The sequence below is a fragment of the Primulina huaijiensis genome, chromosome 8 (assembly GCF_012295235.1).
Source record: "Primulina huaijiensis isolate GDHJ02 chromosome 8, ASM1229523v2, whole genome shotgun sequence".
Taxonomy (NCBI): Eukaryota; Viridiplantae; Streptophyta; class Magnoliopsida; order Lamiales; family Gesneriaceae; genus Primulina; species Primulina huaijiensis.
In genome coordinates, this window is record NC_133313.1 from 15585301 (window position 1) to 15600029 (window position 14729).

A 14729-nucleotide genomic window follows, 5' to 3' on the forward strand; every position below is an offset into this window, starting at 1 on the left:
GACTAAGTTTTCTCACATTCGCAATATACTTGGTTTAATTGATTTATCTTAATTAAATAAGTTTATTGCTGATACATTAGTTGTTATTCACTTTTAATAGTTAGTCATTTATATGTTACTACTCATTCAGTTAGTGAATTGTTTGACGACTGATATCAATTATGTTATCATTGCATCAGTTGATATTCACTTTTAACCATTAGTCTTTTATTTGTTATTACTGATTCAGTTAAATGAACTATTTGTCAACTGATATCAGTTATTATTGAAGAAAAGTAAAGAGACAATAATAAATCGAAACTTCAGTAAATTTGAACAAAATCGAAACCAAACTACACGATCCATTTCCCTTTCTACGGCATCTTGCCAGAGGGTTAACCAGTTATTCAAATCTTGACAGTACAATCTCTTATAAGATTCTGAAGAAGTGATCTTCTCAAGCGTGTTCCACTCCTTCGACAACATAATGTGCATCAGAACTTGATCAGTAACTAGCTGTGAGACATGGGTGACATCAAATCTCCAGAAATACTTCCTAGAAATAGCTCTTTGTCTGGCTGTTGGGACTTCTCCATGAAGACGTATACTCTGTAGTTCATGCACCTTAATCCAAGAAGACATGACACCTAACCAGACTTTCTCTTCGATGCTTTCTTTCAAAATCTCTATTTGATGAAGTGTTGATGAAGAAACCAGTAAGTTGGAACTGCTTGCACTAGACATGTTTGCTGACTTATTGTTATCTAATATTCTTACTCATATTTATAGTCAGGCTATTATCGGAAGAATAGAAAAAGACGAAGAGACTCAAGTCAACTGAAAGCTTTTGACTTATCCAGACTGAGTTTTTCTTACCCTATCTTTTATTTATATGCATTTATTGAGGGGAATATCGGATTTAAAAGGTTAACTGAGAAGACAATCGTCAGTTATTCTTCAACTGAACTGAATCAGCTCACAAATGATCACTCAGTTGTTGACCCAACTGATCTTCTCTGGTAAGTTAACTGATTAATCTTTAAATATTCCATAATAAGTGATGTGACTGTTTGTGTACGCATTAATTGCTGTCTTTCAACTAATAGTATCTTGGAACGTGGACCCACGTAATCCATAAAATTTTCTCATACGCTTTTTCCACACGCACACACGCTTTTAATTCAAATTTTCCTAGACTGACATGTGTCCAATAATTTGAACAGTCACCTACATCAGTACTATACCCGCTCCACTTCAGTTTTTCTCCTTACGCTTTCTTCAAATTTACAGAGCAAAAACAAATTCAAGTTTTCTTTCTCGCAGAAAAACATTCATTCAAATGGCAAATCAGATCCCAGCTCACGTCATGAACGCTATGGAAATCAACTTTGACTCGGTTATGACTGTATCAGATGAAGCTGTGAAGAACATCTTCATCAAACTAGAAGCAGCTGGTCTGAAACAGTTTTTGGGATTATCTTCCCAAGAAATCTACACTAAAGAGACTCAAGATCTCTATACCAACGGCTACGTCACTACAACCGACAGTATCGCAGCAACTGTAAATGGTCAGCTGCTGATCATTGAAGAGGATTTCTTTTGCAACCTATTTCAACTGCCTTTCGACGGGCTAGTTAATCTGGCTGAAGTAAAGGCATATGATATGAGGAGATGCAAAACCTTCTGTCTGCTGATGGTCGGAAAATCAAAGTTTCCGATCCCAAGAAGAAGCCGAAACCCGAAGTCCAACTGCTAGCAGATATTGTTGCCAAAGGGCTTTAAGTGAAAGCTGGATCCTTTGCTGCACTAACTCTTGAAAAGTTTCAAGCTATGACTACAATCATGGCTGGGTGGAGAATGAATTGGAAGAACATTATTTTCAACATCATCAGAAATATGTTTCAAGTGTCCAAGCAATCAAGGGGTTTTGCGGTGCAGCTCAGCTATTTGCTGAAAGTCAAAGGACTATTGACTGATAACTCTGAAAAGTCATCAAAACAGAAAATCTTCAATGCTAAGAATGTCCAGCCACCAAATCAAAAACTGGACATATCTCTTGAGCAGTTCTTGAAAGTGAAAAAGGAGATTTGGACACAAGAGGCTTCCAAGTCAGTTCAGAAACAAAAGATTTTTAAGAAGAAGATGTTTAAACGCAAGTTGGTCATCAGTGAAACTGACTCTGAAAAGACTTCATCTCCTAAGGTCTTCAAGAAGCCAAGGACTTTGAAGACAAAACCTGCTGGTGTTGTTGGGACAATACCAACTGAAAGACTGATGCAGTTAGAGGCTCAACAGCCTATCAAGGCTATCCCTCTGAAAGATGTTCCAAATGAATCCTCAACTGAGGATCAGTTACCTTTATCTACTGTTCTACCGAAGAAAAAGGTCACCAAATCAGGTGATCAGAAGAAACTTGCTGGAGTTAAGGCTCCATTGATCACTATCACTGGCTACACCCCTCTAGCTCCTGCCAGACCAAAGGGGCTAGTGATCAAAGAACAAATTGATGCGACTACTTCAGGGTTGAGCATTCCTCATGCCCTGACTGACTTTAAAGGCAAGGGCAAATTACAAGAAGAGCCCAGGTCAACCAATACAATTCAAACGCACATTGATCTCATTTGGGAAAATATCAATGAATTTTCAGCCAACAAGCTCAAGACTTACGATGAATGGGTAAAGTTCAGAACATACGTTTTTGCCAAGGAGCTACAGAGAAAGTCCAAACTGAAGAAATTTATTGAGCTCGAAAATTTTTTCTTGGAGGTAGTGAAGGCATCTACAATTGTTTAAGCACTGGGGAGAAAGAACTATTTCTTCAATCAGCTGAGAGCAAAGATGCTACAGATTATAGTTGCTCAACTACGACTAAACCATGATCCTACTAGTCCAACTGCATACAACGACGAAGCTGTGCATGACCAACTGGACTCGGATCTTCTCTTGTTGCAGATGGAGATTAAAAATTGAGAAATGAATCAAGAACTTGTCATTCCAGAAGCCTCTCAAGATTTATCATCAGAAGATCCAGCTGAAGAATCAGTTCAAGAACCCCCCAAGGACAAAGTTGCTGAAACTGCTCAACAAGCAACTGCCCCTTCCACTTCAGTTGCTCAATCTTCATCATCCTCAACACCTACCTCTTCAACTATTGATCGGAAGCTTTATTCCAAAACTGATTTATCATTGGCCAATCTTGACGAGGTCATCAAATCAGTCACCTCTGATATTCAGCTAGAAACATCCAGATCAGTTGAAGACGTTATTTTAACTGAGGAATCAAAAGATCCTATTTTTGAAGAACCAGCTGTTCAAGCTGTTTTGTCTGAAGAACCTGCCAAAAAGGTCATATTTGGAGAAACCGAGCAGCCAGTTCAGTCAGTTATTATGACTGAACAATCAATATTTGAATAAACTGAAGAGGATCAGCTACACTCAGCTACAACTGAAGAAGTGCCACCTGAAGAGCTAGTTCATCAACCAACTGAAGAGCCAGTTATTCAACAAACTGAAGAACCTTCTACTTCTTTTGTCTCTTCTCCTCCCCAGGAACTTACAACTGCAAATATCTCAGAAATGGTGACGCATGAAACAGAAGCAACTGACGGCACTATGGTCATCTTTACTCAACAAGAAAAGGTGCCAATTCCAAAATCTTCCAGAGTCATGTCCCCTGATATCTCAGATACTGATGTTCTGTTTGAAAAAATCCAGAATGTTCAGGCCAACATCGTCAGTTTGATGAATTCCATTTCTGATATAATGTCAACTCAACTTGCACATTCTTTGAAGCTAAACTCCAACAATGAGTTTACCACAAATAGACTCAATCTCATCAATCAAATGGTGTCTTATCTTCTTCTCCAGATGGATGAAATCAAGAAAGACATACTGTCGATTGAATCTCACTTTCAAACTCAAGCATTAGTTGGCAGACGTTTTGATTTTCTAGAAAACAAAGTCACCAAGAGGATTGATACGCTGTAAGACATTGTGATGAATACTATGTCAGAAATCGTAGCAGATGTCCGAGTCTTATCAAAGAAAATTGATGTGCTTGACAAAAAAGGGGAAATAGGAGAAACAGAATATTAGAAAGACAAAGAGAAGAAGAAGATATGAAGATCAACTGACTTGAGTTACTGGTTGAAGACTTTCTTTATTTGTACGAATCTGTACATTAGAGGAATTATTTTGTGTACAACAAGTTCGAATATTTCTTGTACGAATCTGTACATTAGAGGAATCATTTTATCTACAATAAGTTCGAATCTTTCTAGTAAATCTGTACATTAGAGGAATCATTTTATCTACAAATAAAGTTCGATGAATTTTTTTTCAGTTGATCAGTTCATATTTTACAAGTTTTGTCAAACACCAAAAAAGGAGAAATTGTTGGAAACTTAATTTCGGTTGTTTGACAAACTAAGTGTTTGATTGGACTAAACCGATCAAGTAACTGAACTACTTAAATCAACTGACAGTTGCCTAACTGAAGATTAATGCACAGTTTATCGAAGGCAACTGAAACCAGCTGAACTGAACTCATGAAGACAACTGATTGATTAGTTGGAAACTGATCATTTGAAATATTCAGCTATGAGCTTACCAGCGATTGCTTATCAGCAGATCATTCAGCTATACACGTCATCAGTTGGAGAAAAGGATACCCAACCGATAACAGTACAAAGCAGACTGCAAATCGTAGTGTAACGCCGCATTTCAGAGCTTACAGTGTATGAATGTCAGAGGAATTTTGACGTGGCAATCAACAGATATAAAGATTCAAATTATATTTAATGTTACCGTTGAAGAGAAGCCTATAAATAAGTGAGAAGAGCAGTTGAGAAAAAATAAGACATCTAATCGATCTATCTATTTTCTCAAGCTTACTGTTACCCTGCTGAATTTATCGCTCTTATTCAAGAATCAAAAATCTCACACTTATCAGATTTATTTGTAGCATGTGAGGCTACCTTTCGAGCTTATAAGCACAAACTGTTTTGTTGTTTATTTGATCTTTAACTAGATCAGTTGTGCTAAGATCAGTCGAAGAACTGTGAGATATTTTTATAAACTAAGAGTTTCAGTTTTGGCAGTGTTAAGTCCAAAGTGAAGTGGGTCTGTACAAGTTTTGTATCGATCAAAGTCTTTTATTTCATATCCTATCCTTGTGATAGAAGTAGTGACGTAGGAGCATTTAAAGTCTCTGAACATCGATAAATCTTTGTGTGTTCTTACTTCAGTTATTTATTCTATCTTTCAGTCAGTTTACTTCCGCAACTATTATCAGTTAAACTGATTGTCATTGACCGATGAGATTCTTCAGTATCAGTTTGTCACAGAACTAACACTTAAATCGAAAAGATTGTAAAATCGTAAGTGTTTATTCAACTCCCCCTTCTAAACACTTCTCAACCAATCAACCGATCCTAACACGAGGAGATCAGCTGAGAAGTAGTTACGAAGTTACCCAGTTATTAAGTTATCCACAAGCTATCTGAAAACACACAACAAAGCTATTATCAGTTACAAAAATCTCTCGCTTATTAGATTTATTCATAGCTTCCTGGCTATTTTTAGAGCTTAAGCACAAACACTCATTATTGTTATATTTGATCCCTTTAGAGATCAGCTGTGCTGAAAAATTACATCAGTTGAAAACTGTATTGATACTGAGAGTTTCAGTCTTGGCAGTGTTAAGTCCAAACTGAAGTGGGTTTGTACAAAGCGTTGTATAGATCAAAGTCTTTTAGTAAATATCATATCCTCGAGATAGAAGGGGTGACGTAGGAGCGTTTGAAGTATCCGAATATCCACAAATTTTGCGTCCTATATTTTAAGTTTTATTCTATCTGTCATTCCGTTTATTTCCGCACTTTCATTAGTTAACTGATTGACATTGACAAACAAGATTCCCGAATTCAGTTTATCACTAAACTGATTCACCCGTCGAAAAATTGTGAAAATTTTCAAGTGTTTATTCAACCCCCCCTTCTAAACACTTTATCACACCCAACCGATCCTAACAAGTGGTATCAGAGCAGTCGAATCTTGTTTCTGAATATTTCCATCCTTACATCTGAATACTATGTCTTTCTTCAATAAAATTCCAATGTTTTTCAGAGAAGATTTTGATGATTGGAAGATAAGAATGCAGGCTCACTTAGCTGCACAAGACGATGATATGTGGTACGTCATAACTAACGGACAAATGAGAATAGTGAAAGCAAATACTACTGTTGCCATAACTGATGGTGCACCACACCGCATCGACAAATCCCTTGAAGAGTGGACTGCATAAGATAGAAGAAAAGCCAATTTGGATAATGTGGCCAAAGATATTCTGTACAAGACACTGGAAAAGATTACTTTCAGTAAAATAAAGATGTGCAGAACAACAAAAGAAATTTGGGAGAAACTGATCCAGCTGTGTAAAGGAAATGAGTAGAAAAAAGAAAACAAACTCTCAGTTGTTGTTCAGAAGTTTGACAATATTAAAATGAAGACTGGAGAGTCTATGAACGAATGCGATGAAAAAGTCAGCGGTATTATAAATGAACTGAATGCACTTGGAAAAGTGTATTCAAACAAAGAAGTTGCACTGAAAGTGGTTCGAGGTCTACCCAAGGAATGTGATGTCAAGATCACGGGTATTTGAGAGTCAAAGGACTTGAATAAGGTTGAGTTACATGATTTGTTTGCTGATCTCAAATCCTATGAGTTTGAATTGAAGACAAGAGAAGGAGAGCCATCTACTCCACAAATCACAACTGCTCTTTGTGCTATCAAACTGGAACCAACTGGCTCAGTTGAGAAAAATGCAGATCATCTAAGTAATCATGCTATGTCATTATTTGTGAAGAAATTTGGTAAATTCATGAGAAGAAACCAAGGTTCATTTCAACGAGACTATCAGAAGAACAATTCTAAGAAAGAACCAAACTTTTGCTTCAAATGTGGAAAGCAATGACACTTTATTGCTGACTGTCCAAAACTAAAGAAGGACAGTAAACATTCAACTGAAAAAGGGAAGAAGTCAGTTGAATACAAAAGAAGAGATAGGAATTATAAAATATCATTCAAGAAGAAACATGAAGTCCTGCTAGCTGAAGAAAGCAAATAAAAATGGGCAGAGACTGACAGTGAAGAGTTAGAGCCTGAGAGCTCGAGCAGCTCCAGTGATGATGATGAAGAAGTTAAGTGTTTGATGGCAAATGATGCAGAACTGGAGTCAACAAATGAACAAGTATTTGACTTCAGCTCTACTGATTTTACACGAGAAGAACTCATTGATATCTGGATGACATTGTAAATGAGTATCACAAAATTGCTCGCACATTTTAAAAAGACAAAGCTGAGCAAACTGATTCCAAAGAGAATAAAACTGAAACTGATGAGTCAGTTGAATTGTTGAGTCTGAAAAGAGAGATTGCAAAGCAAAAAGCTGAGATGTTCGAGAACCAATCTTTGATTCATCAGTTGAAAATGAGATTTCAAAACAAACTGATTTTATTCAGGCTTGGAACAAGTCATCAGTCACTCTGATTGAAATGCAAGGTTTACAAAAATCAGTAACTAATATAACTTGTTTCGTCTTTAACAGTCATAATGAAATCTTGGCAAGTGATACAATGCCAAATTTGAATGAGCGCAAAGGAAAGTACATTAAATTTGTGAAATCAACTGTGGCACATGAAATCTTTGAACCAAGTAAACGTACTATTCAACCGATTGAAATTATGAACAAAGCAAAACGGTTTGGAATTGGATATAGCCCGAAGAGTTTAACTGATTCAAAAAGCTGGTCACCTGAAAGGTTCAGTCATAAGAATCAAAACTCTAAGGATGGTTAGTACAATTACTACAACTGTAAGCTAGTTCAGAATAGATATTAGAAGAATAATCAGTTGAAAAGGGATAAAATTCATATTGTCTCTCCTACACACAAATCGAGAAAAACCATTTGGAACACATCAACTGGAAAATCAGTTAGACTAATCCAAGTCTGGTTCCTGAAAGAATAATCAGTTTAGGACCTAAATAGATGTGGGTACCAAGATTATATATTGTGTGTGATTGCAGGTAACAGGTACAACAAAAGAATCAATATGGTATTTGTTCAGTGGATGCTCACAACATATGACAGGATATGCAAATTCGCTATCCCAACTGATTAAATACACTGGTCCAAACATCAGTTTTGGAGACAATTCAAAATGTAGAACTGTGGGTAATGGTAAGCTTATCCATAATAACATTATTATTAAAGATGTCTTACTAGTTGATAATCTGAAGTATAACTTGATTAGCATCATTCAGTTATACTACAATAACTTTTCAGTTCAGTTTAATAAACACACGTGCTCAGTTAAGAACTCAAGTGATGAGATCATTAGCTCAATTGGTACCAGACTTGTGCTGAGTATCTATATATCCATGTGATCTCAGGTTCGAGTCTGGGGAGGCACAAGCTCCAGTGCATGGGCTGGAGAGTTCTATGAGTAACCTGTACGACGCCTATGGAAAGGCCGTGAGGGAAAAAGCCCTTTGACGGAGCCCAAGATCGGGATAGCCTTGGGTCGATCGAGGCAGTGGGCCGTATGGGCGGTCCACTAGGCCTGTAATGGGTCGTTACAATAAAAGATGCCTTTTATTGAAGAAATCACATACAATAAAACATTCAGTTACCAACTGAAACAGTAGGTGAAATCGATCCAACCAATGCTGAATACAGATTGAAGAAATCACATCCATCAGAATTATTGATAGGTAATCCAAATGATCCGGTAAGAACTCGAAATCAAATGATTTATTTATTTATTCATTCAGATTTTGTTTTCCAATTGGAACCAAAGAAAACTGATGAAGCTCTTGCTGATCCTAACTGGATAAATACTATGCAAGAAGAGCTAAATCAGTTTACACATAACAATGTCAGGACTTTTGTTCCAAGACCAGTTTCTAAAACAATTATAGGTACAAAGTGGGTCTATAGGAACAAACTGAACAACGATGGTTCAGTTGTAAGCAATAAAGCATGGCTTGTAGCACAAGGATATGAAAGAGGATCGATTAAGGTGCTTGTTAGCGCAAAGGAAGTTTCAAAAATTATTTTCTAGCAAAATCGAGCACCCTAAACACTATAATGTGTAGCAAATACAATAAAACACACAAATGTCATACATAGGGTGATTTAGAAATTATACCTATCAATATCTCAAGATTGATGATGTCTCCAATTAAGTTGTAAACAATTTAGCTCTTCAATGGCAAGACAAATCTTCAAGCCTCCCTTGAGCACTCCTTGCTCAAAATCAAGCCCACTACCAACAAGGAAGATCCCTTCTAATTTTGCACTAGAAAAATTAGAGGATTTTTTTTTGAGAAGAGAGTGCAATCTTCAACAATTGAAGAAGCAAAAATGAGAGAATGTGTGTATGTAATTTTCGGCCATTGCATGTAGAAAAGGGAGGAGAGAAAACTTTTTCTTGGTTGTGTGAAAAGTTAAAGTGTGCTTTGGACATTGAAAAAGTAGCCTCCAACTCTTCACCTCCCACGCATGCAATTCTATTTGGGCTTGTAACAATTACAAAGCCAATGGACTTTAATTTAATTGTCACAAACAAATTTGAGACCGATTAATCCTTACACTATTTTACTCAAGCCCACTAGTTGAATTATTGTTTTCTATTGGGCTCTACAAGACCCAATATTGTTTAATTAATTCAACACTTGCATTAATTTAATTATTTGGACTATACTAGGCCCACTAGTATTTAATTAATTCAACACTTGAATTAATTTAATTTAGTCCATAACAATGTTTATGAAAATCACAATTTTCAAATACATTATTTATTTGGCCAACTTTTAATTTAGGAACACTTTCACAAATTAAAAGTTACATTCCCCTCATAGAAGTCGTACTTCTATTTTTATTTACGCTTATAAACTCCTTTATAAGTCGTTCAACTCATTGAACTATTTTACTTCTCAACAGGATCTAGAAAATTAGCACTTGTGTGACCCTCAATGGTTCAATGATAGCCGTGGGTTCACATCTCAATATGATTCGGGACTAAACAAGTCCTTATATAAGCATACCCCAATTGCTCTATTCTTACTTATCAACTCCTTGATAATAAGAACGCAAAACTCAAGTCTGATAGTACCCAACCAACATGTTAAACGCCTAGCAGCATCGCTTACATGATTTACTAGGTATCAAATGATAGTACCTGCAAAAACCATTCAATTATGGTCAGCGTACAATACGGTCCCTTCATCTTATATATCCCTACCGATTCGACAACTATTGGTATATCGATAGTTGTCAATGAATCGATACTATGTGTCATGTCTTAGTTGCATCGATGGTGTAATCTATGAAACCCATTTCATAATTATCACAAACACTCTGATCAGAGATTTCATACTACATACACATAGGATATCCATACCCGAAGGTAAGCGGTGAATCCCCGACTACAATGCATCGACTCTTATATGTTTTGACAGAACACCCAACCTTGCCACCTAATGACCCCATGAGAGTCGGTTAACAAGTCAATGTGCAGCGCTAGCATATAAATTCTCAATGTTGTCCCGGGTCATAAGGACTAATAGTGTACAACCATAAACTAGGACGTTTCCTCTCGATAAGTGAGAACCCCTTGGAAAGTCCTTCATGGAGGGATGTTTATTGCACTCTACAAGGAGCACCTATATGCATGCGCGGACATCACAATGTCCGCTACTAATGAAACATGGTACTCACATCGCAGATACTAGTCTCAAACTCGAGCGACCTCTATCCTTCTTAGCGGCGACTGAATCGACTAGGAACTATTTAGAATATACAATATTCCAAATATGAGTTTCATGATACTCATCCTATGAGCATCTCATATTCTTTCTACAATTTGTATATTCAAGGACTTTATCTATGCAACTAGCATGTGTATACAGATAAAGATGCGCCAAAACAATAATTTCAAATATAATTAAAATAAATATTGTTTAAAACTCTACACTCGGCCAACACCTGGCTTGACGGGCACCTACTCTAACAGGATATAAGCAATAATTTCAAATATAATTACTGTTTTACCCTTAGCCGTAAAATTTCACATCTTTGACATTTTCTTAATTCCGTTGACTCTAGACCATCATAATTATTTAAGCTTACATTAATTTTTTCATATTTTTATTTGGCTTAAATCGATGGCTTTTAAATTAATTTTTAAATATAACGTATTAATGCGTTTTAATCTCGAATAAAACCAAACTTTAATAGAAAATTCCCATATTACAAACTTTGACTTTTAATAATTATTTGGCCCTAGTGAACCATGACACGACCACCGTGAGCCATGTTTCAATTTATTAAACCCTTAAACCATTAAACCGAACCCTTCCCTTAACCCTCGAGCCAACTTCAATTTTCACCGAGCCACGCCCGAGCCACCCTGAGCCGATCCCTCGCCAGCCCCTCTAGGAACCCTCCTAGACCCTTATAAACCATAGGACCTGACCTTAACTCCAAAACCGAAGCACTACATCAGTAGCATGTTATGGCCGAGAACCCACCTAGACTAGAACTCTTGTTTTCTTGCTTAACCACTTAAACAACGAGCCAGACCTTGCACCAGCCCCTCAAGCACCCTCCTAGGACCCTAATGACTTGACCTAGCCCAGTCCAAAGCCCCCTGACCGAGCCCTCTCTTCCCTGCACAAGCTGCAACCCTGCGCTACTACCATGAGGCTTCACGGGTTGGATTCCTAACTTGCTAGGACTCTTTCCCAGCCTTGGTGCTCGAGTCCTAGCATGGCTAGGACTCTCTCCCCGACTCATACCTGACCCTAGCCCAGCCTTGGTCCAGCCAAAGCCCAAGCCAAGTAACAAATCCCATAAACCGAGCTCCTAAGATCATCAAACACATGATGGGTTCAAGCTTCTGTTCTTGTGCATGTGCAGCCTGTTTGTGCGAGTTCTAGGTCCTTAAACTCTTGTAAAACATGCCCCATATCATCCAAGCCTTAAAAGTCACTTATGAAGCATGTACGAAAATATAACATGATGCCACTTGATTTTCATGCAAAACACAATTAAATAAATACTATGATGTGATAGATGATTAAAAGAAAGAATATGACGTGCTTTTGCGTTTTTAACGCACGAATTATTGTTGACGAGTTGAAAAACGATGACACGAAGACAATCGCTTGAAATCCTTGCAAACTTTCGAAACTTTTCCTCGAATTCCTTGTGTGTGCCGTGTCTTTGGTTGAGAGAAAAGAGTTGGAGTCAATAAGGGGTGTGGGGCATGGGTTTAATGGTGTCGGGAAGGGTTTTTGTACTTTAAATATTTAATTAAAAAAACTAACAAAGCTTAGGCCCATTTGGGGAGTTAATTAGGCCCATTAATTCCCTTAGTGCTTAATTAAAATATTTTGTTTAATCCAATTTGTGAAATTATTAGCCGGGTTATCGAAACGTTCATCTATTTGTTGAAAATCCAACACCGATAAAAATTACGTCCCGGCGTATAAAATCACCTCAAAACTCCTTATTTTCAAAAATAAGGAAAAACATCAATCAGATTTTAACTAATTAAAAACAATCATCTAAAAAAAACATTTTCTCTTTTTTCAGCCATCGATCTCCGTTCCTCGATCATAACTCGAATAACCTTTAAAAATACATTTTAATGCAACCATGTAAAAAAGTATAATTTAAATATGTCAACATGCACAACGTAATTAATTTATGCAATTAAAACAATTAATTGAAATGCACAAAGAATTTAATAACTTGTATGCATGTGTTTCGCGTGGACCTTCAAATTTTTGGGGAAAATTGAATTTCGTCCTTGAAATTCGCTTATCCTTGATAATCAAAAGTTTAGACTTAGTTCTAGTATCCCAAAAATCCACACTTCCGCTGCGCTACTCTGATAAAAATTAAGTTCTAGAATGTGCTTACGTCTCCTGGATCCCAATTAAACTTACCTTCTAAACCCTCATTTGCGAATCGCAACTTAAAAATACCCATGATGACTTAGTGCTGTGTTATTATAACCTCGAATTTCAATTTTTCTTACAGTTCTCAATATTAAAAGATGGATGACCATACTTATCGTATATTACTTTCTTATTTTATACCCAAAATGTTCATTAACTTATCATATTTCAACATTAAAATCTCAAACGCATCCGCTGAAACTTAGATTTTCAAGCCTAATATCGTTTCATTCTACATAAACCCTTGATTAACATTCCTTATAACATTATAATCAAGATATCTCAAGGTTTTAAATATTCTTTCAAGCCTAAATCATCGAAAACTCTTATCATTTAACCCATTCAATTCTCACTTATTGCTAAACTAGTCCCCGAATTCTTTAACAATCGCAAAATTAATTGTTAATTTCCTCAAAATTACCCAATAGGTCCTTAAATTCGAAAATTTTCACAATTAACCCATAAGTTTTTGACATTCTTGATTCTGTTTTACGGGTTATCATAAATTTCGATAATTTTAAACTTATTTACCCAAAAATCAATTCTCATCACCAATCTTACCTTTCATCAAAACGTAAAATCTCAATTTATACATTTTCTTACTTCCAAAGATCATCGCAGTCCTCAAATCATTATTCGTTATGTCTAATTCCCAAAATTAACTCAACTAATAACCACGAGTCATCAGTATTTTCTTAGAAAAATCTACGTGTCTCAAAAGCATTCATAATATTAGCGATTAACTTATGGCCCAAAAAGTAGAACGTCGATACTACAACCCAAAAATCAACATAGTCCAATTCCACCACAAGGCCCACATGCGTTGAAATCATATAATTTCTTATTTCATATCGTATCACGTATAAAAATTCTAAAGCATATAAAACATATATCCTCATAAAGCTATTAAACATGTGATGTGAACATATAATTAATGTGCTTATACAGGTAACATCATATAAATCATATAAAGCGTGTAAACTTACAATCTGAGGCTTGACGACTGAGCTTCCCAACACTGATGGAGGCACAACCCTTTACAAGAACCATTGCTCTGATACCAACTGAAACGTCAACTACTCGTTTTCTTAAAACGTGCTAGAAATATGTTTTTCTCCTTAATCTCCATAATTCAAAATATACATATATATACTTTAAAATACCTTGAAACCATTTTAAAAATAAAACAACCAACTAACATTTAAAATTCAAAGGAAAACATTCAAAACATAAAATCACCCAACGTTTTACCAAACCTAAAAACTTTATTTGAAAAGTATAGCCCATACTATAACCTCTCAAAAACATAAATAAAAAGTCGTATAAATCTCTTTAACATAACTTAAAATCATAACTAGTAAGGAAAACTAGCGCCGGTTCTTGGGTAATGTGCACCTTCAGTCTAGCAAAGTCAACCACCAAGACCCCCATTAACATTATTCTCATAATCACCTGCATCAGTCACACCTAGTGAGTCTAAAGACTCAACACACCATAATCTTGATAACAAGTACTAAATATACAGATCACATGCAACAGTGAAAATACTTGTACGTAAAATATCATTTTCATAATGATGCATAAACTTTAAACAAAAATATTTTTATAATGATGCATCAACTTTAAACATAACATTTTCATAAACATTTTCATATCCTCATAATTCGTATTCATGTTATCATCAACGTATTCATATTCATATTCATATTATCATTAACATATTC